Source organism: Malaclemys terrapin, chromosome 2 (genome assembly GCF_027887155.1).
Source record: "Malaclemys terrapin pileata isolate rMalTer1 chromosome 2, rMalTer1.hap1, whole genome shotgun sequence".
NCBI classification, from domain to species: domain Eukaryota; kingdom Metazoa; phylum Chordata; order Testudines; family Emydidae; genus Malaclemys; species Malaclemys terrapin.
The window spans coordinates 214253422-214281035 of record NC_071506.1 but is presented as its reverse complement, the minus strand read 5'-3'; the positions used below and the strand labels follow the sequence as shown (position 1 = coordinate 214281035).

The window sequence follows — 27614 nt, the reverse complement described above, 5'->3', positions numbered from 1 at the left end:
TGGGTGGGGGGAGCTACCACAGCTCCTTCAGGAACTAAAAACAGTGAGTGGTGATTAAGGCAAATCAGCCAGATTGTAGTCCCCACAGAGAGGTACCATCTTCTGGGGAGGCTTACACATACTAGTTCAAACTGGATTCTCTAGAGACCAACAGACTAAGAAAGGATTTTTGGATAAATAGCCTGAGTTTAAATTGACTCCGTCTTTTCTTCCTGATTCAGCAGACAGACTGAACTTTTTGTCCAATGGGGACCCTAACTCTTGTGGAAGTGTTGGAAAGTCTTTAGCCTACCAGGGCCCCACAAGATCGATGGGTGACCACTTAGCATGTGTATAGGAACGTATATTTTTTGTTTTGTCTGTAAAGCTGTTATCTTAACAATAAATGTGCTTGCTTAGAAGGAACTATGTGGTAACTTGTAACTGCTGGCAATTATGCTGGTCATAGCCCTCGGAGTGAAAGCAAAAGCTGGGTGCTGGTATTTCAAACAGACTGGCTTGCTGGGGATATCAAAGTATAGATCAGAGAGCTGTGCAGCCTTAAAATCCCCAGTTAGAAGAGAATGAGAGATGGATCTCTACCCAGGGACAGCTGATGGCTGGAGACCTGAGACCTGACTGGGAACTCCTGGAGTGGACCAGGGATGTTAATGGGTGGGATACAGGGACAGTTACCCTGAAACTGTGACTTATGCATTACTTTTATGGTGTCTAATTTTCTGCTTTCAGAGTCTAAATAATTAGGCTTTCTGTGGATGCCCTGGGTGAAAGCTGGAAAGGATGAAATCTGTATCCTGTCTTACTCAGGGACAAGCTATGTGGATTCCTTTTGGGGCCACTACACCTGCCCATAAGATATCATGGCAACCACTGTCTCTCCATGACCCCTGCTAATGTGTTTGTATAAGCAGAGCTACGGGGTCCCCTATGCCAGTACTACATTCCATCATTTTACAGAGACCACCTACCTGGTGCTCAGGGCCTAGTGAAGACCGCCTGCATGGCTACCTCTCATGCAGTAGTGCTACGAGTTTCCATAGCAAATCAGGCTTGGCACAGGCCCATCATCAGAATGTGAAACCCTACAGAGTATATTTAACTGCTGGTGGTTTTGTAAGAAGGTGCCTCTATTTTATAGTATTTCTTCACTTTGGGTTTCTTTTTTCTGTGAGGTAGCTGGGATCCTGTCTTAGAAATCGGTACAGCACACTCTTCTGTCTGTGGGCTAACCCATGCTATTCAGCCCCCACTCATCTTTAAACACCTTCAGAAATGGGGAAATGTGTCTTTAAAATAGACAGTGCTTTCTTGTTCCTAGTGGTGGCTGGGACTAAAGAACAGAAAGAACCTTTTGTTTTTTGGTTAGGTTATATCTGTCTTGTATGTAGCATAAAGGAGGTTTGATATCAGAGTAGTCCATTTGGGATTGCTCTGAAAGTGCAGGTCATCTGATTGCTTTCTCACTGTTGTTAACTAGCATGCTTGGCTTGTATGTGAAAAGGTTTGGGTCAGTTCTCTGTAAGCTTTGTCATTTTGCTTTCAACAAAAAAAGCAATAGATTTTTGGTTGTAGCCAAAATAATTTTAAACCCTTTTGGTATAGAGCAGTGTTTCCCAAACTTGGGGCGCCGCTTGTGTAGGGAAAGCCCCTGGCGGGCTGGGCCGGTTTGTGTACCTGCCGCGTCCGCAGGTCTGGCCGATCATGGCTCCCATTGGCCGCGGTTTGCTGCTCCAGGCCAATGGGAGCTGCTGGAAGCGGCGGCTAGTATGTCCCTCGGCCCATGCCACTTCCAGCAGCTCCCATTGGCCTGGAGCAGCAAACCGCGGCCAGTGGGAGCCATGATCGGCCAGACCTGTGGACGTGGCAGATACACAAACCGGCCCAGCTCGCCGGGGGCTTTCCCTACACAAGTGGCGTCCCAAGTTTGGGAAACACTGATGTAGAGAAACGGATATCATTTTCTTTATATGTATGTAAACTCAGAGCAGGGCAATGTCACTCTTTTTAATTCTCAGATTTTCTATAGACATGTAAAATATATATTTCTGATTGCATTTAGGGTTTATTTTTTTTAATACGGACTCTGACATGTTTTATCAGAAAAGCCTGATCTTCTAGAACCATGCAAATACAGCAGCTCTGATTCTGAGCTAGGTTACATCACTGTATATTCAGAGTAACCCTTTAACTTCATTGGTGTTACTCCAGGTGCACACTGCTGAAACTGGGATTAGAACTGGGCCCAGTATCCAGTAGTGATATGTGAGAAGACTTTGATTTCAAATCTTCTAGGTGGTGACAAATTAATTACAATTAAATAAGCCTTGATTACCCATCAAGCTTCAAGTACAGTTCCACAGCTTTCAGTACTAGGGCTGACATATCCACTGACATTACATGTCATCATTCAGACTCAGTGAACAATTTATCACTGGAATAGCACACTAATTAAGTAGCAAGCAATGGGGAGAAGAAATGTATTGTACAAAATGAAAATAAAAGAAAAAAATTGCAACTAAAACCAAACAAAAATGTAATCACAAAACAGAAACTTCTAATCTAAACTGGAAAGGTGAATGATGTCTACTTAAAACAGTAGACTAATGTAATGCTCTCAGAGTGGTCCAACAGGCCCCTGAATGCATCTGCCTCCCAGCAGACATGCTCTACAAATGACATCCTCTAAGTGGTGCGACCTAGTATGCACTGTACGTACAAGGTGACGGTGAGTGGAGGAGGCCATTTTGTAGAATACATATTTCTGTATGTGGCCCATGGAGGTGCCCCCAAACAAGCATCTGTCCCACCGCACTGAGAAGGTTGGGCCATGTCTAGTTCAAACAGGAATTATTTTGGGGAAGATCTATGGCCTGTGCTACAGAGGAGAGCAGAATAATTACAGTGGCCTTAAAATCTATGAATACTTAAATCCATGATCAGTTGCTAGTGTTTGATTATTAGCAAGCTCCAAAATATTTGTCATGACTAGAAAATGTATTTGAATGTCTTACTATTCTTATACAGAGGGCGTTAAAATGATTCCAGTCATTTTTGTGCTGTACAGTACAATACAGTGTGTGACAGTTTAGTTAACATAGTTGTTAAAAATTGTGGCTTAATTGCTGCTCCAGTCTTTATGACTCAAGTGAAACCTTTCAAAATGGTACAGCAAACTCATCAGGTAACACATATCGTGGAAGTTTTATTAATGGATGCAAACTGGTAGACTGCCTTGCTTATGGCCATGGGGGTGGATAAATTTGATCCCTGAAGTCTGTTCATCTTGGTTTTTGTGCTGGGTGATACCTTCTGGTTCTCTTTCCTTCCCCTGAAGAGGACCTTTGAGGACTGAAAATAACTTGTTTTATTTGCTAACATTCGGGTCTGAAGAACTGAAAACATCTGGTCTTCAGTACTACTCATAGTCACCTCTAAATGTTTCCTTCTCCACAAACATAAGTCAGACTGGTATAAACATGTCTCTCTAATAAAGGATCTAAGCATTATTCAGTGGTTGATATCTTTCTCTCTCTCTCTAATGCTAGTAAATACTGTAGTGGCCGCAGCTCATGTGAACAGGCGTGTTTGGAACAATGTTTTGGCTGCCTGACTCTCAACATGAGACAATGTGTCATCCAAAATGATCATTCTGGAAGAGATGCTGGATCTCTTAACAGATACAACACTGGCCCCTCACCATAGACACACTGTTTTACTTCAGCTTAAAGTCCTACCTGGAGTTGTTTTTTTCAAAGAGAAACTTGCTTCCAAAAGCACAACTTGGCAGTTAGATGAAGTTTGGCTCGTCAGATTTTCAGTCTCAAGATTTGATCTTGTAATATAGTTTAAATACGTTCCTCCTGTACAGAGGGTGATTTGCATTTCTTCTAGTCTGAAGTGATTGGTAAGGGAGAATGACAAAGCGTGATTAGAGTTAACTGGGTTTGGAAACATCCAAAATCTTTCAGTTTCTAAGGCCAACCCTTAAACTTTCCAAATGTTCTTTTGCAAAGCATGCTTCATATTCTCATAATGAGCTGGACACAAGCACTTATGCCAAGGAGTGAGTGTGTTCCACTAATTAGTCATGCACGCACGCATGCACACACACAAAAGTACTCGGAACATTACATGGTTCATAGCTAAAAATTCCTTCTTCTGTCTTTAGTTTGGTGATTTATGACACTTTCCCCAAATATAAAACATCTGGGAAGAGGAGCTAGGTAAAATCCCTTTGAAAAAGAATGCACAACAGGATGGAAGAGGAGGGAACACTGAAAATTGCCAATTCTCTGGATTAGTTTGACTGAAGTTAAAAAAACAAAACAAAAAAAGCCCCTATTTTATCTCTAATAACCAATATGACAGTAGCCATCAGGATGGATAAAATCAGTATTTTATTCTTCCCAGAGGATGAGGTCTCACTTGGATGAGTTCTGTGGAAAAGCATCCCGTGGACTTACACTGACTGATTCATTAAATCATTATTTCCACACACTCCATTGTTTGTATCACATGTTCTATTTTAGTTGGTGTAGTGAGACTTTCTGTTATGAGACTTGTTGATATGGAACATATTGACATAATTATATTATGACAGAAAATATGGACTAGTCCCATCTTGCTACCATAACCTTGCAAGTGGAATGAAAGGCTCTTACACCTGTCAGAAAGGCTTATTTAACTCATATGTTAGAAACGCAGCAAAACCAGGTTGGTGAAATGAACTGCAAATTCAAAGCAGCATATTGAATTTTGTGATTTATTTGTTCACAACACAGGTCAATTAATGTATTTCACAGTGATGTAATATTTAATTTTAAAAAAGGAATAGATAAAGCATGGCTGAGCAGCTACCCTGTTCATCTGAGCAAAACAGCAAGTGTCTCTCCAGTAGGTACAGTGTGCAACACGAATAACTTCAGACAGTGAATATCAGGCATAGTTGATGTGATGTTTAAGACTGTACTGTTTCTACCTTTAACTGAAGGATCCTTGAACGTCTTTATTACAAAGCAAAAAGTAGTTTACCTTGCCTGAACAAATAAATAAGGACAAAAACCAGTATCTGTATTCTGGAAAAGAGAAATAAATAGTCATTTATTAGCATAATAGTGGCTCCCATCCATTGTCATGTATAGTTAGACTGTGAGCTGGTCAGGGCAAGAACTATTTTTTTGCAGGTCAAGCTTTTGTTACAAAACTTATTAATTGCAGACATTGGCTAAGCATTGTTGTTCAGTCTGCCAGCTGGCTCCTTCCTTTTCCGCTCCCTGACCTTTAATTATTTAAGCAACAACGATAATACTTTTCATTAACATAGTGCTGTCTGTCTAAGAATGTTACAGACTAAATTAATTTGTTAAACAAAATTCTAGTGAGGTAAGTCAATTCAGTTTTATTATTCCCATTCTACAGATGAGGACATTGAGGCAGACAGAAGTTCACTTGTAGTCAAAGCCAAGAATAGAACCCAGGCCCTCTGGATCTCAGTCCTGTGCTTCAATCACAAAATGATCAGTTTTTCTGAAGTCCAGGCAGCTGGGGTAGAAATATCGTAGTTAAGGTTTATATTATTTTAATGTCTATATTGGGGTGATATTATTATTATTTGATTGTAGCACCTGGGAGCCCTGGATAATGAAAGTAATAGAGTTGTGAAATGCCAGTGGACCTAAAAGGAAAAAAGAACAACTGCACAGGCTACCTGTAATAGGAGTGGAAATATTTACAAGTCACTGATCATGTTAAAGACGTGGCTGTGCCTAAAAATTTCACCTGGCACCTACTAAGTTACATTGGCAACACCAGTAAAAAACTCAAGATGAGTAAGTGCTAAAAACTGCATCAGGAAAAAGAAAACACTCAAGAATAATAAATACCCCTCAGCAAGGATCCCAAAGACATGCTGAAAAAATAGCATGTACCAGGAGGGACCTGAAGACTTTACTGATGCAGCACAATGTGCCAGTTTTTATATATTTTGGCTTGATTTTGTTGTTGCTTTGGTGCCTTCCCAAAAACTGGGATTGGCACATACCACTTCAGTGATTCTTCAGATTTACTGATCAACTAATCTTTTTTTTGCATGGATTTCTGTCCTTGACCCTGGTATAGTAGTCAGGCTTTTTCAACTGTATTGGCGTGTAATTTTCTGATATTGTCACTACAAAACTGCTGTTTCTGTTGGGAGACATCTGTAGGCCCAATCCTTTGCTTGACATAAGCAGTGAGCCATGAGAATTTCCTGAGGAGTGGCTGTCAGGTACAGTCTGAGAAATATATGCTTTCTTTTGGTGCTGTTGGCATTTCTCAGTGCTAATTCTGGGGCACATTCCTGTAAAGAGGCTGGAAGTTAAGGGTGCTCATCTTCTCACAGGAAACAACCCACAGATGCCTCCCTCCCGTATCACCTTGATACACATGTTTAAAAGCTGACTATGACTAAAATATTTATAGCTTTGCTTGTAACAAACCATTGGCTTTTAAAAAGCCTTAAGGGAAATGAGCTGGGAGTCTTTGTATCTATTACCCAAAACTTCTGTTAGTCTTAAAGTGCCACAGGACCCTCTGCTACTTTTTACAGATTCAGACTAACACGGCTACCCCTCTGATACTTTGTATCTATTGTCTCTTAGGCCCCATTTCAGCAACGTAGTTAACAAATACATAGCTTGAAGTTAGGCACATGCTTAAGCAACTTGTTGAATTGGGGCCTTAACGCTTGGTGTGGTGTTACTAATGCCGGGAAGCAAAAACTTTCCTTATATCGTACACAGTAACTGTTGCTAGGAGAGGTGGGACTTAAGGTTGTAAGCTGGAAGGATCAGTTGAGAAGCAGGTAATTTGAAATCCTTGAAGACTTTTCTTCTCATAGGAAGAAGAGGCTCACATGTTGTTTTGTCCTATCCCTCTGTCTCACCACTCCTCCCTCTTCCTTACCTTCATCCTGTTACAGTATTAGACTCCTCTGTTCTGAAGTCTACAGTAACCTCTATTCTAATGGCAGAACTGCAAAGCTAATGCAGATTTCCCTGCCACAGTTGGCTATTATTGATCTGCTGCTAGGAATCAGGTTTTAGAGATATAAAGTTACTATAATTCTCTTCCTCTCATTTTACCCTTCCCTGGGGCATCTGTCTCAAAGACCAGCAGCATTCTTTGCCTGGTCTGAAGAGATTTGGGAACCTCTTAAGTACCATGTAAAATGCAGGTCACCATATCTTTGAAGGAAGAGAGCGTAGCTGCCCTTGAGAGGGTACAGCCTAAAGCAGTAACAATGAAAACAGGCTTAAATGATTTAAGTTATGAGGAAAGGTTAAGGAAGTTGGTTTGATTCTCCGTGGAAATGAGGAGTCTTTGCATTGACCTATTTGAGGTTTGTCTGAAAAAAGACGAGAAAACTAGAAGGGTGATCATTGATATTATTAAAGATGAGTGAAATGCCTATTGAATGAAACCATATGTGATACACAGAGAAAAGGTTGCATTTTCTGGCTTATTTCCTGGCCTTAGATATAAGCAGAAAAATTCGGTTTAAGAAAAACGCAAAGGGGGGAGAGCTTTAAATACCAAGGATTCATCTGTTCTATGTGGGTGAAATTCCGTGGTTTGGGTTGCAAGTAAAGGATGTGTACCCTGATGTCCTTGGACATACTTTCCCCTCGCTGTCCCACTATTGTGCAATGTGCGGTCTGTGTTTTTAGTGTACTATTCTAGATCCAAGAATCACTTGGGTTTTGGTGGTAGTGTGTATGTATTATGAAGACTATGGTTTTGACTTCATAGTTAAGATTGAGTTGAGTTTTCCATATATCTGTGTGTGTGTACGCATGCATGCTTTATGTAATATGATCCAATTTGTCCCAACAAAGAATTTTACACTGTAGTTTTATATATATAAAGGTAGGTGTGTGTGTGTGTGTGTGTGTGTGTGTGTGTGTGTGTGTGTGTGTGTGTAAAAATACATTTTACAATGCATATACACAATAATGTTTGAAAAAGCTTGCATTCTACCACAGAACAATGTCCATCATTATGAGAAAAAGGGATGTGACTTCATGGGCTATGATTTTTTTATACATAGTAGCACATTAATTTTAAAATGTGTTAGAAAATAATATACATGCTTTAAAGGTTTTTTTTTGTTTCTTCACATTTTATTATTGAATCAAAACTTTCAAACTGGATAATTACTCTTAACTGTAAAGGCTTCCTGTTGTTTGTGCTATGTTTTTCATGACCAAAGCATAGCAAAAAGTCAAGAAGTAGCTGTTTTCCTGATACTCTTATGCCTTAATTGCAAATAGTAGTAATAGTAATGGTAGTGGTACCCCTGTCCTTCACAATGAGGACAGATCAGTGAGGGTAGGAAAACACTTGAGGAAATGAGAAAAATAAAAAACAGAATTATTGGCTGAAAATACTTTTCCTGGCATTACTATGTGTATTCTTGTTTCAGATGTCCCTGGCTCACAGTGAAAATGATCTGATCTCTCTTGGGAAGTCTCTTGGGTTTAGATTGGGAAATGTTTGGCATTGAATGAGTAGGGAATGGGATAAGACAGAGATATATTTGTTTGTGTTATGTTTCCTACTGTAGGCTGCATGTTGACATGAAGTCCTATGGCAGCGAACAAATTGAGACTTAAGCCTCTAGTAACACTTCTTCATGGATGCCTGAGAGGTAATTCATTTATCTACAGACAAAGGTGGTAGAATTTGGGATTTTAATACTACTCTGAAATTTTCCAGGGTTGAAAATCTGTACTCTGTGTGTTTCCATGTGTGTGAGAGAGATAACATAATACTTGTGAAAGATGCAGCTTCAGTACCCTTGGGAACTAAAGTCTTTGGTTTATGCAAAGAACAGGTACAACACAGGCAGTGAGAGCACAAGCTTTCTCACACTGCCCCACTAGTGTGCTTCAACCCTGAACTGGACCACTGGTTGACAGAGTAGTTCAATTTTCCTGCCCATTCTGTTGTTGGCCTCTCTGCTGAGCAGATTAGAAGATCATATAAGGACAGAATAGGAGGGAAGAGCTCATTGTCAGAAGGGAAATAAACAAGGCCAAAAGGGAAAATGGAGAAACTGAAGCACAGCCTCTCATCAAGCATCTGAGGTGCCAGTATCTCTGAAACAGGAAAGAAATTCTGTTAGAACAGAAGGAGAAATGGCCAGCAACTGCAGAATATTTCTATGCAAGTGTTAACGGGGTGTATTCCCTCTCACGACCGTCCCCTTGGCCGAGGGCACGTGCCTGCACACCATCAAGACCATGTTTGAATTGACATTGGCAATATGTCTAGGTACTGTTCTAAGACTATCACTTCTATGATCTCTGCACTTGTGTGGACCTCAGGGCGTAGTCATCAGATGGCCCAGTCTTTAAGGCATTGGGCCCCAGCCTTGGGGGCAAGCCCCTGAAGCAAAAGGCTCTGAGTGGAACCTGCACCGGTAGGTTTCTGGGGATCCTCCCAGGCAGTTGAGTATGGCAGCCTTCACTGTCCGATAATCTCTCACCGCTTCGTCATCTAGAGCCCAGTAAGCCGCCTGAGCTTCCCTGGACAGGAATGGGGCCAGGCGAGTGGCCCAGTTGTCTTTATCCCAAGCCGCGGTTGTGGCTACCCGCTCAAAGGTGACTAAGCAGGCCTCCGGATCATCATACGAGCCCAGCTTGGCCAGTGGTATCCCTGAGTTCAACTGGTTTGAGGCGGCTGAGCTAGTTAGTCGCTGCAACAAAGCCTCCTGGAATTGCTGCTCCTGCTGCTGCCAGTGCTGCTGGAGCTGAAACACCTCCAGGAGTATAGCCTGCTGCTGTTAAGTAGACTGCAGCACCTCATGTTGCGCTACAACTAATGCCCTCCTGAGTTTCAGTAGTGCTGTGCTGCTGCTGGGCCAGCAGCCTTACCAACTCCCCCATTGTCCCCTTGTTTCAGGGGTCGGCCCCACTCCTCACTCTTAGTGCCAGTGTAACAAGGTGCACTCACCTCTGGTGAGCACCCCCTTGGCCAAGTGTGTGCGCCTGCGCATTCTCTCAGATTGTCCCTGCGCTGGGATAGAGCAGAGCCCCAGGGCTTCCTCCCTGGAGACAATGTCTTCGCCCTCTTGGGGCTTCCTGGCTACAGCTCTCCAGCTGGGCCACTATAGCTCAGTTACCCCTTTGGGATGCCTCAATGTCCAGTGGCCCACCCACTACTCCAGGTCCCAGTCCAGGGATTCTGTAGTGTCTCAACAATCAGGTCAGGACTCCTTCTCGCTCTCCCTGGCTTCTGGCAGTGCTGCCCTGTCTGGGGTTCTGCAGCTGCATCAGCCAGCCACACACCATCCACACTCCGACAGCTCCAGCAAGGAATTGAACTCCCTCTGGCCCTGCAGCTCTTCTTATATTAGGCTGCTGGGCCCTATTTGACTGTCCCCCACACAGCCACTCTAGGCAGCTTGGAGGACCTCTCCACTGCCCTTTTTTTGGGGCGGGCTGTGGCAGGACCACAAGGTCTCCAGCAGAGGGCCTCAGAGGGTCTGGTATACCCCGACACAGTAAGAAATACACCTCTACCCCGATATAACACGACCCAATATAACACAAATTCGAATATAACGCGGTAAAGCAGTGCTCCGGGGGGGGGGGGGTGCTGCGCACTCCGTCGGATCAAAGCAAGTTTGATATAATGCGGTTTCACCTATAACGCGGTAAGATTTTTTGGCTCCCGAGGACAGCGTTATATCGGGGTAGAGGTGTAATACAGCTGTAATTTTAAGTAAAATGTTCAATTTTCTTTATACCATTCCTGATGGTATCATAGCCATGAGTTGTTTGTTGTAAGGAGGTGTGCATCATCACTTTGCTCCATTATGGTGCCAGTCTCTTAGATTGTGTCTGCCTCAAGAGATATGGCAGAAGTCTTTGTTTCTTGTCTCCCCAGTCAGAACCATTTTGCTTGGCTGTGAATATAGAAAGCTCTAGGGAGCCGTTGTCTATTAAGGATAGTTCTGTTTTAGCATTGTCTAGTATTTTTGAGTTGTGTAAGGGCATCTTGCACTGTATACTGTGGCTCTAATTGTTATACCTTTGCCTCTAGCTCTTGAAACTTTGTACTGGTTCAACAGTTTTCCAGTGACCTTGTTCTGTACATTTTTGGTTTGCAGTTCATAGATTCTGAGTTAAAAAGGGAGCGCTGTGACCATCTAGTCTGACCTCCTGCATAGAACCAGCTATAGAATTTCTCCCAGTATTTCCTGACTAAAACCCAATAACTTGTGGTTCAAATGGAGCCTATCTGATACCGATTCCAAAACTTGACAACTGAGCAACTTGAAAGTGGAAAACAAAATTGGAAAACCCCAGCCATTTGTCTTTTTATATAAAGTGCTTAAGTGAGCACAAGTCCCACTGACTTCCAATGGGTCTAGTAGTATACCTGACTTAGTAAAGTGTTTTTGAAAATCCCACACTAAGAGACTTCTTTTACAGTCCATCTGTGGTGTGGCTGCCGCTACCACAGAATTATTATTTGTATTTCAGTAATTCCTAGAGATCCCAACCAAAGTCAAACCCCCATTGTGCTGCACTCTCTACATACATCTAATAAAAACAGCCCTTTCTCAAAAATCTGACAATCTAAATGACACATTTCTGTGGTATTCTGCAGACACGCACAACAAATATTAGGTGGGATCACTTTATTCCAGTCCTTAAGAGGAGGTAGTGATGAAAAGCTTTGGTGTTACATGCAATATCTGGGATGCTCTCCAGAAAGCCCAGATGTTTAGCCTTCCGTGGCTTCATTTTAAGCAATTAAACATAGAGTTTATTTTTTAGTTATGAGCTGACTTTCCTAATTTTCATTTCATGCACTAAAATGTTGACTTTTCCAAGAGAAACTAGATTCCATTGGTTAGCACATAAAACAAGTGCAATAAGCTATGATACATGTCAATGCATAGAATGACATGTGATCATTTGAATAGAGGAGGGTTTATTTTTCTTACAAATTGTCTGTTTCCTTATCCGTGACAAGGTCTCCCTGATGTAATGCAATTCTTTGGAAGCTAGCAGTCCTCTACTACTTAGTAAGAAAGTGCCTCATAAGAAGGTGAAATGGGTGTAGAGGAATGCAGCTGATCCTCTTGCCCTGAGTAATGGAAACAGGATATTTGTCCCATAGTGCACAGAAACTTTTCTTTAGAAGACTCCATTCAATCCAGTTCTTGCTTTTCTAAAGTTTTGAAGCAGTTGGCACCTCATCCTCTTCCTCCTGCCTGTCTATCTGTTTCCAGACCATGATAGAGGCGGGGGTAGTGTTTGCAGGTTAATGGATCAGCAATAAAACAAACCGCTTCTGTTGTATTTATCATATAATATTCATACCCTAAAGATAGCATGACCATGGAGGCCAAATACTCTTCTGGCTAATTCTTGCAGTTGACATAAATCAGATATTCAGTCTTAGGGTTACCATATTTCAGCAAGCAAAAAAGAGGATGGGAGGAGCCCCGCCCCCATCCTGACCTAGCCCCGCCCCTGCCCCTCCCACTTCCCCCCTCAGAACCCTCAACCCTCCCCCCGCTCCTTGTCCCCTGACTGCCTCCTCCTGGGACCCCTGCTCCTAACTACCCCCCAGGACTCCACCCCCTACCTAAGCCTCCCTGCCTCTTGTCCCCTGACTGCCCCCTCCTGAGACCCTCCCCCCATCCTAACTGGCCCCCTAGGACACTACCCCCTACCTGTACCCTGACTGCCCCAACCCTTATCTACACCCCCACCTCCAGACAGACCCCTGGAACTCCCATGCCCCATCCGACCACTCTCCACCCCTGATAGCCCCCCCCCAGAACTCCCGACCCATCTAAATCCCTCTGCTCCCTGTCCCCTGACTGCTCTGATCCCTCTCCACACTTCTGCCCCCTGACAGCCCCGCCCCCAGAACTCCCAACCCCCCCCCGTTTCTTGTCCCCTAACTGCCCCCTCCTAAGACTCCCCCCCCAACTGCCCCCCAGGACCCTACCCCTACCTGTACCCTGACTGCCCAAAACCTTATCCACCCCCCCAAAAGCCCCCCGTGAACTCCCGACCCCCCGTCTCTTGACTGCCCCATCCAAAACCTCCCTGCCCCTTCTCCGACCCCCTAGCCCCCTTGTTGTTGGCCTTCGCCTAATGTCTCTGTGAACTTGCTCAGGAACGATCTGAGTCGTTCGTCCCGGCACGCTGGGCAGCAGGGGAGGAGGAGTGGGGGAGGAGCTCCAGACTGCTGGAGGCAATCTGCGAATGCAGGGAGGGAGGGAGTGATCTCTGTTGCAGGGGAAGTGAAGGAGGGGCTCTCTCTGGCTGCCGGAGCCCCATGTAAGTGGCACCATCCGGCCGGCTGTCCGGACATTTACAAATTCCCCCCAGACGATATTTTTAGCTCAAAAAGCTGGACATGTCCGGGGGAATCCGGACGAATGGTAACCCTATTCAGTCTTAAAACATTTACACAGCTTCACACTGAAACCCCTTATCTGGTGTCTAAGTAAGAGTCACCCTACAATCCCTTTGATGTTTAATGTTCCTGTAAGCACATAGCCCACCGTAACTAGCATTGTTAAGCCAGTGGCCAACATGAAACCCAGATACAGGGGTATGGAAGATGATCTGTTTGGCTTCACTGTTGAGTTTTTTGGCAGAAACTGTTGTGTTGCTTTAGGATGTTGGCAGATTATTTTTTTTACAGTTCAACATGTTCTGTACATGCAGGTGCTTCTGGGTGTTGAAAAATATCTCTTTTACAATGTGTGCATTGTGTCTGCTTATATGGCCTATGATCTCTGGGACCTGGCAAAATTCCAGCATGGGGAATAGTATTCTGACTTCATAAATTCCCTGTACTCTTTTAGTTGCAGATAATATTCTTCACTTTATGTCCTAAGCTGTTGTACAGTGCTGCTTGGTACTGGTATAAACAAACACCTTCATTCTACCCTGCAGGGCATTTTCTTACAATTGTGGGCGAAATAATTTTCTTATATATCTTTATTAAGATTTCTAAGATCCTTCTGGATGGAAGGCACCGTATAAATAGTATGGTGTCATATGTTCAGTACACACATCTAAGACATCCTTACACTGGTGTACTTATTTTTTATATTATTTTAGCATGGAAATATGTACCCTGGTCCTCCGCAATTAGGCTCAGGAGGTAAAGTTACTATCCAGTGTATTTTATTTGGCCTTTCATTGGCAATTCTGGCTGATAAGTTTGCTCCTTTATTAAACAACTGTCACTGAGCAAAAGGTCTAAAGTGCTAGAACAAAGGAGGGCTGAGAAAAGGAATCCTAAGCACGCTGTTGCAAGATATGTGGAGTAGTAAGATCATTCGGTGCAACCTGTTGCCACGATACGACATGTCACTTTGGCTATATTGATCCGCCCTGTGTGTGGACCATCTGGCTACACCTCCAACTATAGAGGACATGCTCAGTATCATCCCATATCCCCTTATGTGAAGGCTAGCTGTGGAAGTGACTTCTGCTGTGTCTTAGGAGGCGAAGAGCCCTACATGTTGGTCCTTGTGCAGAAGAAACATTGTTTCTAATGAGTTAGGTCCCAACCCCCAACTCCCTCAGGATCAAACACGTGGTCATATATTTATAGTGTTAAAATAACATGAACTAACAACTTAAACCAAGCAAAGAGAAGAACATTTCACGTTAGCCAGAAACGTTATTAATTTACTTGATTGTGTCCTTTTATTTGAGGAACCTCAGGACAATGGGAGATTTAAAAAAAATTGAGACTGGATAAGCACCCAGAATTTCAAGGCACTTCATCTGCACCTTATCTGAATTGTCATACTCCTCTTGGACCTGAAAAAGTGGACTGGACATTTTGAGAATAAGTTTCTTGTGGGATTTCTTCTGCTACTTGCAGTCTGGAACAACAATAACCCTGTCTGGGGTATCTCAGAATTTCCAGCTATAACTATGTATAAATATGTGGACTTGGGGATGTGGCTGGAAGGGGAAATTTACAGTGTGGTAACTGGGTAAGCATCTAGTTTAAAATCAAGTGCCGCATTAATTTTGGGTTAGAGACCTTATAAACCAAGTCCAATCATATTTTAGCACAAATATAATTCAGCTCTGTGTAAGGGGATTTACAACCAAAACCTGGAGAGAGCATGAATGTTGCTGTGCTATAATATGGGCTTTTGACACAGCATTCAAAATGTTTACTATAGCAGAGGCTGGTGTGCCAGAATTGGCAGAGTGGTCTGAAGAAAATATATTTCAATTTTGGAGAAAGTGTTATCCTGGGATTTTACATTCCTGCCCTTTCTGAAGTCCTCCTTAGTCTTCTGAATGGCAAGTGGTTTGCATAAGGAACTTAAATTGCCGTACTCTTCATATTACTGACTGTACTACAAGTCCATGGCCCAGTCTCTCAAAACTGGTGTTTTTAGGGTGACCAGATGTCCCGATTTTATAGGGACAGTCCCGATTTTTGGGTCTTTTTCTTATATAGGCTCCTATTACCCCTCACCCCCTGTCCCGATTTTTCACATTTGCTGTCTGGTCACCCTAGGTGTTTTTAAAATGGATGCCTCTCTTTAATTAAAATCATTTCAGGATTCAAGCATCTTCCCTCCAAAGTAACCTAGATAATGGCATGCTTGTCATTATTTTAAAATTTCCTGAAAGCTGCTCAATAAGCTTTTTTTCTTTTAAAAACATCTTGAAAATGAAAATTAATTCAACAAGGGAAGATGCTTTATTAGAACTATCTCTTCCTGATCACTTGTATTCTTACTTGTTTAATGTTATCAAAGCTTGACGACCCAACAATATGGGAAAGAGAAAAAAACGTTTAACTGCAGAGTAGACCAGGAGCAGCAGATGATGTTGGTACCGAACAGCTTTCTTCTTTGCACAATGGAATTGGATCCAATCTCATTGTATTGCTGGATGACCTGACCACTACAGGATTTTGATTTTTTTTTTTTTCAATATTACAATGTTCCCTGCCATACAGTGAATCCCAAACTTCCACTGACATCCTGTTTTTACCATTTTTGACTAACTCATATGCACAAAACTGATATATTAGTGCAGAAGGTGGCTGAAAATTTTTCCTAAACTGCTTCTGTATACTGGTTTTATAAGCAGCATCACACAGCTCTGAAGTAAGTGAAGGAGAAATCTCAGGAGGTTTAATTCAGATCATACCTAAACATTATCCAAGCTAAATTAATCTCTTGAGTCTGCTAAACCAAATATGAAACCTCATAAGAACAAAACTTTCACGTGACAGTGGCAGTGTTTCCTGCTGGCTGGAAATATCATGAAAATAGTCTTTCTTGTGGTATTACAGAACTTCAACCTCTGGTCATGTCTGGAACCAAGAAGTGAAGAGATGAATGAAAATGAAAAAGACTTGTTTAAAAAATTAATCAAACTTTTAACAATCTTTAAAGTCTGAGATTCATTTCAAGTTTTGGGTGAAGGTTTTTGTCCATTCTTATTTTACCCTTTTTAAAATATAAAATACCTTTTAGGTTAAATACCCATCATAAAACGTTGGTTTGTATTACATTCTTAAAGCTGTGACAACCATTTCTGGCTAAAAAGAATTCATCTTCCTATTTGATTTTGACAGCTGATCAATGCAACCTAGCAGGAAGAGGAATCAGAGAAGTTAAAGATGGAAAAGACTGTTTAGCTCACCTGGTCCATACCTGCCAATACAGAGTTTATTCTATAGTATTTTCTTGAGTGCTTTATTCAATCTAGTTTTAAGTTACTCAAGCAATGGGATTTTCACCATTCACTTTGGAAGATTCACTGTTAGCAGAATATCAGAAAATATTTCTGAAATTTGTCTTTTGTTCAGTTTTATCTAATCATATCTACGCTCCTGTGATGTCTCTAAATGGTTCCTATACTTTGCCGTTGTATACATTGTTCACATACCTGTATATGGTTACCATTAGTCTATACGTATTTAAACCAAAATCCTATGAAGACTTAAGCATGTGCTTAACTTTACCCACTCTGAGTTGTCCCATTGAAGTTTTATAGGATTGGGGCCTTAGTTATTTTACTCTTGCCTCATAAATAAATATTATATAGGTGTGTCCTGGAGCGTGGCTTCTCTCCTGCTTTCTTCCCCTCAGAAACTGCAAGGACTCCAGTGGTTGTGCCTTCACCATAGCCCTTTATTTTAAGTTCCTTCTAGCATTTCTACAACAATCCCCATGCAACAGTCTATTTACAGCACCAACTGCATTTTTTGGCCCTCTCCCCAGGACCTAAGGGGAACAGAGGCCTGCTTCTCTTGATGTCTCTGTGCAACTGGGGTCACCCAGCCCTAGACCCCTTTCTTACGCTGCCGTTGGAACTTCCTTCTTGCCTTCTTATCAGCTCTGGGCTGATGGGCTAATTGGCTTCTTATCCCATCCAGCCGGCCAGCCTGATTGTCTAATTACCTCTGTCAGCTTTCTACGGGGGGAACTAATTAACATCTGAGTGATCAGAGTGAAGGCTCACCTGTTCATCCTCTGCACTCTGTCACAGGGCCCTCATCACTTTTGTTGCTTTTTGTCAGAATTCTCTCCTGTCTGTCAGTCTTCTGCAGATGCCAGTTACCCTGCGTAGACTTTGAGGAGTAGCCTAGTGCCATGTAACTTCCTTGATCCATATATACTGTGATTGGTTTTTGTTCCTACCGTATTTGACTAAAAGCTCATTTCAGCTATAATGTCCACTATCACTCCTGCTCTCTTTTTTAGGATTATTTATTTTCTAATGTCTGTTCCCATGAAATATCTATTTTTGGATGATTATTTTTCAAATTTATTCTTATGAAACTTTTTGGATTAATCTTATTTTCTTACTTTTCTATATACCTAAATTCTATGGGTCTATTTGTATTATTACTTTACACTTGCTGGATTTTCAAAACCTTCCAGTTTAGCAACATTTTAAAATATGAGGTAAGACATTGAGAAGCTCTATGCCTGTTTTGTGCATGCAGTAATCACAACTGTGTGCATTAATTAGGTAAAGCAAATGTTCAGTTGTAAAACTAACTAGCCATCTGCATTCATATATACCCAACTTAATTCACAGTAAATGAATGCACAAATTAGGCACTCAATTGTAGGAATATTTTTGCACACACATTTGTAAAAATCTGGCTTCTAGTTGCTTACGGTTTTATTTTTCTCTAGTTCTGTTATAAAAGAGTTGAAGAGAATTAAAGATTTAAAAAAGGGCTGAACCATAATCAAAGTGATAGGTATGTTCCATATTTCCATATCAAGTTAAAGCAAACAAAAATTTCAGCTGCACGTTGCATACTATGAATGTAGATGTATCTCTTGGGAGCTATCTTTAATGAAAAGACTATGTTTACTCTTCATTTTCTTTGCTGCATTTAAGATTCTCCCTTTGCAATTATTTTCTTCTGACTATATATCAGTTTCTTTAATTAAAATGTGATGATTCACCACTTTGTAGTAACCAGGAACTTTTTTAAAAGGCAGAAATTTTTAATAATTTAAAGTACCGGTATTTTACAGTTGCTGTCTTTGTGGTATCCATGGTATTTTTATGGCTCTAGTCTTGTGTGAACAGTGCAAAAACTCTGCTTTAAGTAATTTTGTGTTCAAGGGAAAATCACCCTCTTTGCTTGCTAACTCTAATTTTCCAAGGGTTATAAGACTTTAATTTGATTCTTTATCCAGTGTGCATAAAACAATCACTGAAATTTGCATAGTAAATTATTGGATAATCACTTTTTATGTAGCCTACCTGCTTGTTGAAATGAACATTACCTTTTAAGTGACACTCTAGCTAAATGCAAGGCAAAAGCAAATTTAACAACTAAACAGATGGATTCAGCCCTCATGGAACAGAAATGGTTGCATGTAAATGGAAAAGGGGAAATGGCTTACTGTGGCGGTTATCTATTTGCCTGTCTATGCATAGAAGATTTTGCGTGTGTGTGTATATATATATACACATATAAAGTGTGCGTGTGTGTGTGTGTATATGTTTGTGGGTGTGCATGTAGCACACCAAGGCATATAAACATAAACACTAAAGCTGTGCAAATCATTGTTTGGTTTACTGGTTGAACTGAAAAACCCTCACAAATAAAACATTTGGATTGACCTGAAATTAAATAAAATATTTTTGCTTTTCTTGGAGAAACAAAAAACTGCCAGGAAAATCATTCCAGGTCTAGTCCAGGCATTTTTAACAGTTTTTTTTTTTTTTTTTTTTTAATTACAAGCTACAAAACCACCATAGGAGGATGTAGTGGTACAGTCCCTTTTCTATAGTCCCGTGGTTAGAATACTGCCTTAGCTGGGATATGGGAGCCCCAGGTTCACAAGTCACCACTCTGCCTGATTTGGAGCAGGGATTTTAATGTACGTCTCCTACGTTGCAGGTGAGCGCCCCAACCATTGGACTACAGAGTAATTTGGGTTGAGTCTCTCTCGGTCTCTCTTGCTGAAGCTGTTCCGCTGTATATAAATAATTAACTAGTCATTGGACCAGAGAGAGAGTGTGAGAATGAGAGGACTCACATTGGAGGTGGGGGACACCTGGGTTCCAATCTCTGCTTCAGCGGCTAGTGGAGCCATTTCACCAGGAAAGATTGAAAGAGACCCACCAAGATTACCTAGCAGTCCGGTGTTTGGGGCACTCACCTGCAATGTGGGAGACCTACATTAAAATCCCTGCTCCAAATCAGGCAGAGTGGAGACTTGTGAACCTGGGGCTCCTATATCTCAGGTGAGTGCTCTAACCATGGGACTCTGGGTAGAAGGAGGAAGACACTGGCACCAACTCCACTTTCACCTCCTCCTGGTTTTGTGAATGGCATCTAAGTCACCTTGTGAATCTAGCCCACCACACAGATTTTGGGGGGATGAAACTATTTGGGGGATTCAAGTCAAATTCACAAATACTTTTGGTTGACCCAAAACTGCATTTTTGTTGAATAAACTATATGAGGTTTTTTACAGCTCTAATATATACATGTGTCATGGTGATATCCATGTGATAAGTTACAGATCCATGTGTAAGATACATTTTAGTACATGGCTTCACAGTGTTTTGTGCAACTTTGACTCCTCCCCTTCCCCATGCTTGTGTCCCCATTCATCATGTCACATACCCTTCTGCCAGGAGAGCTTTTCACTTTCCAAACCTTCAAGCAACTTCAAAAAGTCATTTAAGGAAAAAAATCAACCTGTCAGAGATCTATCCTTCTTTCCCCCAAATATAGAAATTTCGTCTCAAAATTACACCTATTGAAGGCCCAAGATGAGCAATGTATTCAGTTTTATGTCAATCCTAGGTTTAAGGTATGATATTTCACAATTCTAGAGGGCCTGAAAGAGAATTTTGGCGCTTTATACCATTGAAAATCCAAGATTTTACACTTTCTAATGGGAGCTAGCACTTGGAAAGACCCAAGATAGCAGACCGGAAAAGCATGGCAGTTTTATATCTAGTTATATATATATAGGGGGGGTTTCATACTTGCACATAATATAATTTGTTTACCTTTTCATAGAATCATAAAAGATTAGGGTTGGAAGAAACCTCAGGAGGTCATCTAGTCCAACCCCCTGCTCAAAGCAGGACCAATCCCCAACTAAATCATCCCAGCCAGGGCTTTGTCAAGCCGGGTCTTAAAAACTTCTAAGGATGGAGATTCCACCACCTTCCTAGATAACCCATTCCAGTGCTTCACCACCCTCCTAGTGAAATAGTGTTTCCTAATATCTAACCTAAACCTCCCCCACTGCAACTTGAGACCATTGCTCCTTGTTCTGTCATCTGCCACCGCTGAGAACAGCCTAACTCATTCTCTTTGGAACCCCCCCTTCAGGTAGCTGAAGGCTGCTATCAAATCCCCCCTCACTCTTCTCTTCTGCAGACTAACAAGCTCAGTTCCCTCAGCCTCGCCTCGTAACTCATGTAACTTAACCCCCAATCATTTTTGTTGCCCTCCGCTGGACTCTCTCCAATTTGTCCACCTCCTTTCTGTAGTGGGGGGCCCAAAATTGGACACACTACTCCAGATGTGGCCTCACCAATGCCGAATAGAGGGGAATAATCACTTCCCTCGATCTGCTGGCAATGTCCCTACTTATACAGCCCAAAATGCCGTTAGCCTTCTTGGCAACAAGGGCACACTGCTGACTCATATCCAGCTTCTCATCCACTGTAATCCCCAGGTCCTTTTCTGCAGAACTGCTGCTTAGCCAGTCGGTCCCCAGCCTGTAGCGGTGCATGGGATTCTTCCGTCCTAAGTGCAGGACTCTGCACTTGTCCTTCATAGAATCATAGAATATCAGGGTAGGAAGGGACCTCAGGAGGTCATCTAGTCCAACCCCCTGCTCAAAGCAGGATCAATCCCCAACTAAATCATCCCAGCCAGGGCTTTGTCAAGCCAGGCCTTAAAAACCTCTAAGGAAGGAGATTCCACCACCTCCCTAGGTAATATATTCCAGTGCTTCACCACCCTTCTAGTGACAATTTTTTCCTAATATCCACCCTAAACCTCCCCACTGCAACTTGAGACCATTACTTGTTGAACCTCATCAGATTTCTTATGGCCCAGTCCTCCAATTTGTGTAGGTCACTTTGGACCCTATCCCTACCCTCCAGTGTATTTACCTCTCCCCACAGCTTACTGTCATCTGCGAACTTGCTGAGGGTGCAATCTATCCCATCATCCAGATCATTAATACAGATGTTGAACAAAACTGGCCCCAGGACCAACCCCCGGGGCACTCTGCATTATACCAGCTGCCAACTAGACATTGAGCCGTTGAGCACTACCTGTTGAGCCTGACAATCTAACCAGCTTTCTATCCACCTTATAGTCCATTCATCCAATCTGTACTTTTGTAACTTCCTGATTACACCCGTGCAAGCTCGAGCATATTTTTATACTCCTCCCTAAGCATCTGACCAAGTTTCCACTTCTTCTAAGCTTCCTTTTTGTGTTTAAGCTCACCGAAGATTTCACTGTTAAGCCAAGCTGGTCGCCTGCCATATTTGCTATTCTTTCTTTAAAAACAAAAAAGCCTAGGAAATTACACATTGAAACAACTATGTTAAAATAATGTTATTAAGGTTGCAAAACCAAGCACTTAAAAGTTAGGAAATCTAGAATTACTATTACCCTTTTATTTTACCTTTATTCTGCCCTCTTGTGCATATTCATTACGATACAGTTTTTAAGTAAATAATATTTTTATAGATCCCCTGTCTCGTTCAGTGCAAAGGATGTATAGACCGGGGGCAGAATGACAATTATGTAGTCAACAATAAAACTGTTATTGCCAAACTTTGCAACCTAAATCACTTTTTTTTTCCCATTCAGGGGTTTTGTGGGAGTTTTGGCATTGACTTCAGTGAGGCCAGGATTTCAGCCAGGAATGTAAAGGGTGGAAAGACAGGAAATTTAAGAGTTAAGTTTTTCATAGTAACTTCAGTACAGATTTTTTGCACATCTTCTATTTTTATGGAGTACATGGAACAACAAATATTAGTATTCAGGCACACATTTTTAATTTACATTACACAGGTGCAATGTGGATGAATTAGCATTATTTTGAGAACCTTCACTTGATCATTTCCTTCGTTTTTAAGCTTTCAATTTGTGACTTTAATGTTACATTGACGTACGGTTTTGTATTTTTGTTTTGTTTGGTTACCCCCCTTTTGATTTTATTGATGATTTTTGAAAAAAAGATAAAAGATAAAGTCCAGACCTATTAGGCTTGAAGAGCTTATAACTTTCCTGGAAAACAGGTTCCTTTCTGCAGAAAGATAGAGTTAGATTGATGCTAGCCCTTGTGCAACTATGTAAGGGGGAGGGAGTAAGGAGTCCCCTCCCTTTTGCCTGACCTACACAAGGGCCGTCCTGAATTGTAGTCTGTTCTGTTCCTGAGAGCATCTCACTGAAAAAGGTAGTGGGCGGGGCCAGTGCTACATCCCCATGTATGCAGCAGCCAGCAGACATGAGCATTCAAATTGGGAAGAGTAAACTGCACGTTTTAAAGGTCTGTGGTGCATTATTCTTCCACTCCCTGAGCATTTGGGGAGCTCTGGGAGAGGTAGAAATTCTGTCTCCCTGAAGTAGAAATCTTCCTGATGCTCCCTCTGCAGCAGCGCAGCTCTGTATCTGTTTCTTTGCAAAAAACAACACTTGTCCTGTGGCCTGTTTGTGTAGTGTGTCCATTCAACTCCCCCGCCCACCCGCCAACAGCAGGATTTTGGCTAAATACTATAGTTTAGCCCAGGGATTTCAAACAGAATCTGAGTCTGCAGTGCAACCTGCCCATGAAGAAATGCTTCCATGCTGAAAAAATACTACATAGACCTTTGCTATGATACACGTTTGGGAACTGACCTAATAGAGTGCTGACCAGTCTCTACACCCATTGGGCCCTTAGAACTACAATTAGTAACATAGCTCCCAGCATTAGCAAAAATACTACTGTAACACACCAAATGGAGATTTTTAAATGCAAGCAGATCTACTCTCATAGCAGTGTAGGTGCAAAAATCCCAAGAGACTTGATGGGAACTGTATTTGTGCACCAATGGGAGAATACTTGTATTTGATTCCCACTTGTGAGTTAATTGTGGGTAATCTCTTGTAATGTTTAGAGTTTTGTCTAGCTACCTGATTTGTGGGGGCAATCCATAGTTTGACATAGAAGAGACATAAAATATACCCGCAGTGTTTTAAAAGCACAATGTATTTGTAGGCACAAAATGTAGTCCATTTCCTAAAACCAGAACCTAAATATTAATGGAGCAGTATTTGAAGAGGTTGTTATTTAGAAATAGTTTTGGAAAAAGCAATTGAAAATCCCCAGGCATTCCATCTGTGTTTAAAGCAACAATAATAACAAAACTTTAAATTAGCATAGGAGATTTAAGGCATTTCAGGAAAACATTGATTAAATCTGCCAATGAAATGAATGTGTTTGGCGAGTGACCTAATTAGTGTATATTTGGTTCTTTTTCACTGCACTGCTTACCACTAATTGCTGTTCTGCTGGTCTTCTTCTGACAAGTAAGAAAAACAAGGATGAGGGATTTGTTGAGGAAACAGTGACATTCAGTTTTAATTCATTTGAACCTGCTGCCAAGCTTAATTATGGAATTGAGAAACTGAGACCAGGAGGCCCCCAGCTGTTTAGGTTATCGGAGACATAGATGGTTAGTGTCTGCCTGTGTGTTCAGGTAGCGCTTACTGAAGCAATCCATAAATTTATGCTTGCTGATGCTTAGCTGTTTCGTCCCCCAATAGGTATAGGCTCACCGCTTGTATCCCTTAAACTTCATTATTTAGCTTTGATGGCATCAAGCCAAAGAAAATTACAGTCCTTTTATTTCTCAGAGGAAAGGATTGGCAATGATTATGGATAGTCTCGTCTTGTTGTTTGTGATTGCATTTACGTGCTAGTAGTACGTGTCATTCTATAAAACCAGGCACCCACCCATTTAGTTCTAGTGCTGGATGGCCAAAATCACCCTGGTGTAACTACACTGAAGTCAAAGGACTTACAGGGATGAATTTGGTCCTTAGCCTTTAAGGGAACTTTTCAGTAGGTGGTTTGTTTATTTTTTAATTTAGAGTATGTTAAAAACAAAAAGGAATGAGATTTAAAATAAACAGTGAAAATAGATTTGTTGTGTTTGTTGCGTTATTATTGTTGTTTCATTTTTATATGACAGTAGTAGCTAGGAGCCCTAATTAATCATCAGAGCCCCATTTTACTAGGTGCTGAATAACAGGAAATAAATAGAGAGCTGACTGTCCAAGTTTATGACTAGGAGCAAAAAGGTAGGGAATGGAATGTGGGGGTAAAAGAGGAAGGGTGTTTCTATAAGATATATACAGTCACTTTACTTTGTGAGTGCATGACACCTGAAAATGAAACTGCGATTACATTTATAAACAAGAGTGAAATAGACCAGCAGAGTCACTGAGGCCTGAGAGATGTAGTTAGGCCAACCTAAGCCCCAGTGTAGACACCAATAGGGTCAGTATCCATCGATATAGCTACTGCCTCTTGAGGGAGTGGATTTACTACAGTGATGGAAAAACCCCTTCTGTCACTATAGCAAATGTCTACACTGCGGCATAGCTGCAGCACCATAGCTGTGCTGCTGCAGTGCTTGTAATCTAGCCATACGCTACATTTTAACTGCCAACGTAAATGGTGAGAAGGATATTAACATGTCTGCTGTTATGCTGCATAGCATTGCAAAGTCTTAGAAGGATGCTTGAATGCTGAAGCAGCCTGGGAACATGGCTTGTAGGTGATTGCTCTTTGGATTGCTTTTCAGCCTTGCAGTGATTTTGCCCTGATGTTCTGTGTGGGGTGGAGGGATGTTGAGAGGTGAAGATAAGAGGAGTACTTGGAATGTGAATTAACTGGAGGGAAGGAACAATAACAACTTCACAATTATACTAACATCATTAATGAAAGTACAGTATATATAATGAACAACTGGCTCTGGCCAAAGGCATACAGTTTTTGCCTTATTGACTTTAATGGGAGGATATGATTCTATAACCACACTCAGGTATTTTGTGGTCATTAGAATAAGCATATAGAAACTATTCATACAATTAAACCTTATGGACTGACTTAAATCTTTATTTACTGATTGACTACATTACATATACCTGCTATCTATAGTGTGTTCTCTCAAAACATCCCAAACCTAGAGATGCTAGTGTAAATTTACTGGTAGAACTAAATCGGATGCACACTCTCTTTTTCTGTATAACATTGTGTAGACAGTCTTATTAAAAATCACTTACCTAACACACATGAATCCTGCAATATAAACCTACTATAAATCTCCAATTTTGCCATTCCCGGTTTTTACAGTGTCAACATCTAAAAGATAGGTTTAGCATTTCTCTCCTGCACAAGGACATGAACATGTCGAGATAGAGGGCAAGATGCAATCTTCTATCAATAACAAGTACTCCACCTCCTAAGAATAGGTTGGTTCCCATACTCCTTCCAGGCCATCCTAATACCCAATCTGTCTAAGCTTTCATGGTGATATCTGGCTTCCTGGTGGGCTTCAGGGTCTGTTGGCAGCTTGAGTCAAGTCAGGGGACTTGTATTGTGAGACTGTGAAGTTACGTCTGCTCTTGTCTCCTCCGAGGAACCATTCTCCATTTCCTCTCCTTGACTCTGAGTTTGTGCACTTGTATCACCCCGCGAACAAAGGCTTTGTGGAAATCCAAGGAAGAACCCTGTGTCTTCATGTAGCAGGCTTTCTTAGTGAGTTAGAAATACAAACTTCACAGCTACTCTGCAGAGCATTTTTGAGAGCACTGTGAAACGCACTGCTGGGTGTAACAAGTTCATTGCAGCATAACACGCTGAGTGAGAGGGAAGAGGAGGAACCAGAGGGGAGAAAATTAAATAGTTAATTAAAAACAAAAACCAAAGTGATAATTGAATTCTGTTGCACTTTTTCATGGCAATGTTGTGGAGCATACTGTCACAATGCACCGTTGTTCCAAAGGCTTCCCTAGAGGTATACTGATGTTCTAAATCAATTTTTAAAAAGTACAAAGATTAGGAGAAAACAGAACAGAGAAATTCAGGAATGGAGGACGTTATTGGACTCTCTTGGCTGTTTTTGTTTCTTTTTTTAAAGCTTAAAACTTGGCAAATAAGATATTAGCGTGAGAGAAACTTTGGGTAACAGATTCTTTTTACATTGGACTAGCCATTGCCTAGAGTGAGGCATGCACATCAAAAGAGTCTTCAGGCTTTGGGTGGTGAGGTGTTCACATACTCTTTTGGCAGAGTGGGGTGGAGAACATTAATAGGGGAAAGGCGGGGGTGGTCACACATTATCAGGGGAAAAGCTGACAAAAGAAATAAAAAAACCTGATACAGCAGGAAATCCACATATTTGTGGCTGCCTACTGTATTGTACTTATTGATCTAGTAAATGGAGATGATGGCAGAGGAGCCGTTATGCTATAAACATGCTAGTGCTAATATTATTAAAGTTTACCGGCAATTTGGTTTCAGCCCTGCAGTCTGCAGGGAGGTGAGCTGTGGTTGTAAACTCTCTCCAAGAAGCATATACCTGTGTTGTAACGTCTTAGAAAGATGTGGGCTGGAATATTTTCAGAGGACTCTAAGGGAGTTAAGAGCCCTGGGGCAGATTTTTAAAAGTATTGGGAGCTTTTGTAAATCTCCCTAGGCACCTATATGCACCTATAGGCACTTCAATATCTGAATGTAAAAGTCTGTAATTCAATAGGAGCCGGATGCTTAATGCTCTTATGTTCCTTTGAAAATCCCAGCCCTGGTCACCAAAGAAGAAAGGATTGCCAGGGGCTGTGTGGGGGGCAGAGGGGAGTGAGGGAAGGGTAATAATAGGAAGTGTATTGTACAAACCAGCTGACTAATTTGATAAACCAAGCTATTGAAAATAACTGGGCTGTAAAGCAGCCATTTTAAAAGTGAAAGATTATCTCCCCATGTCTAGCCTCGCTGAACTGGGCGCTCAGAGAGAGTTCCCTGAAGCAGTCCTTGATAGAGA

The 27614-nt window shown here is 41.6% G+C and overlaps 1 protein-coding gene across 6 annotated transcripts in view; it reads left to right on the top strand.

Annotated features, from left to right (window-relative positions):
* Positions 1–27614, top strand: part of RBMS3 (RNA binding motif single stranded interacting protein 3) — a 908048-nt gene that overhangs the window by 564922 nt on the left and 315512 nt on the right. The window lies entirely within an intron of this gene.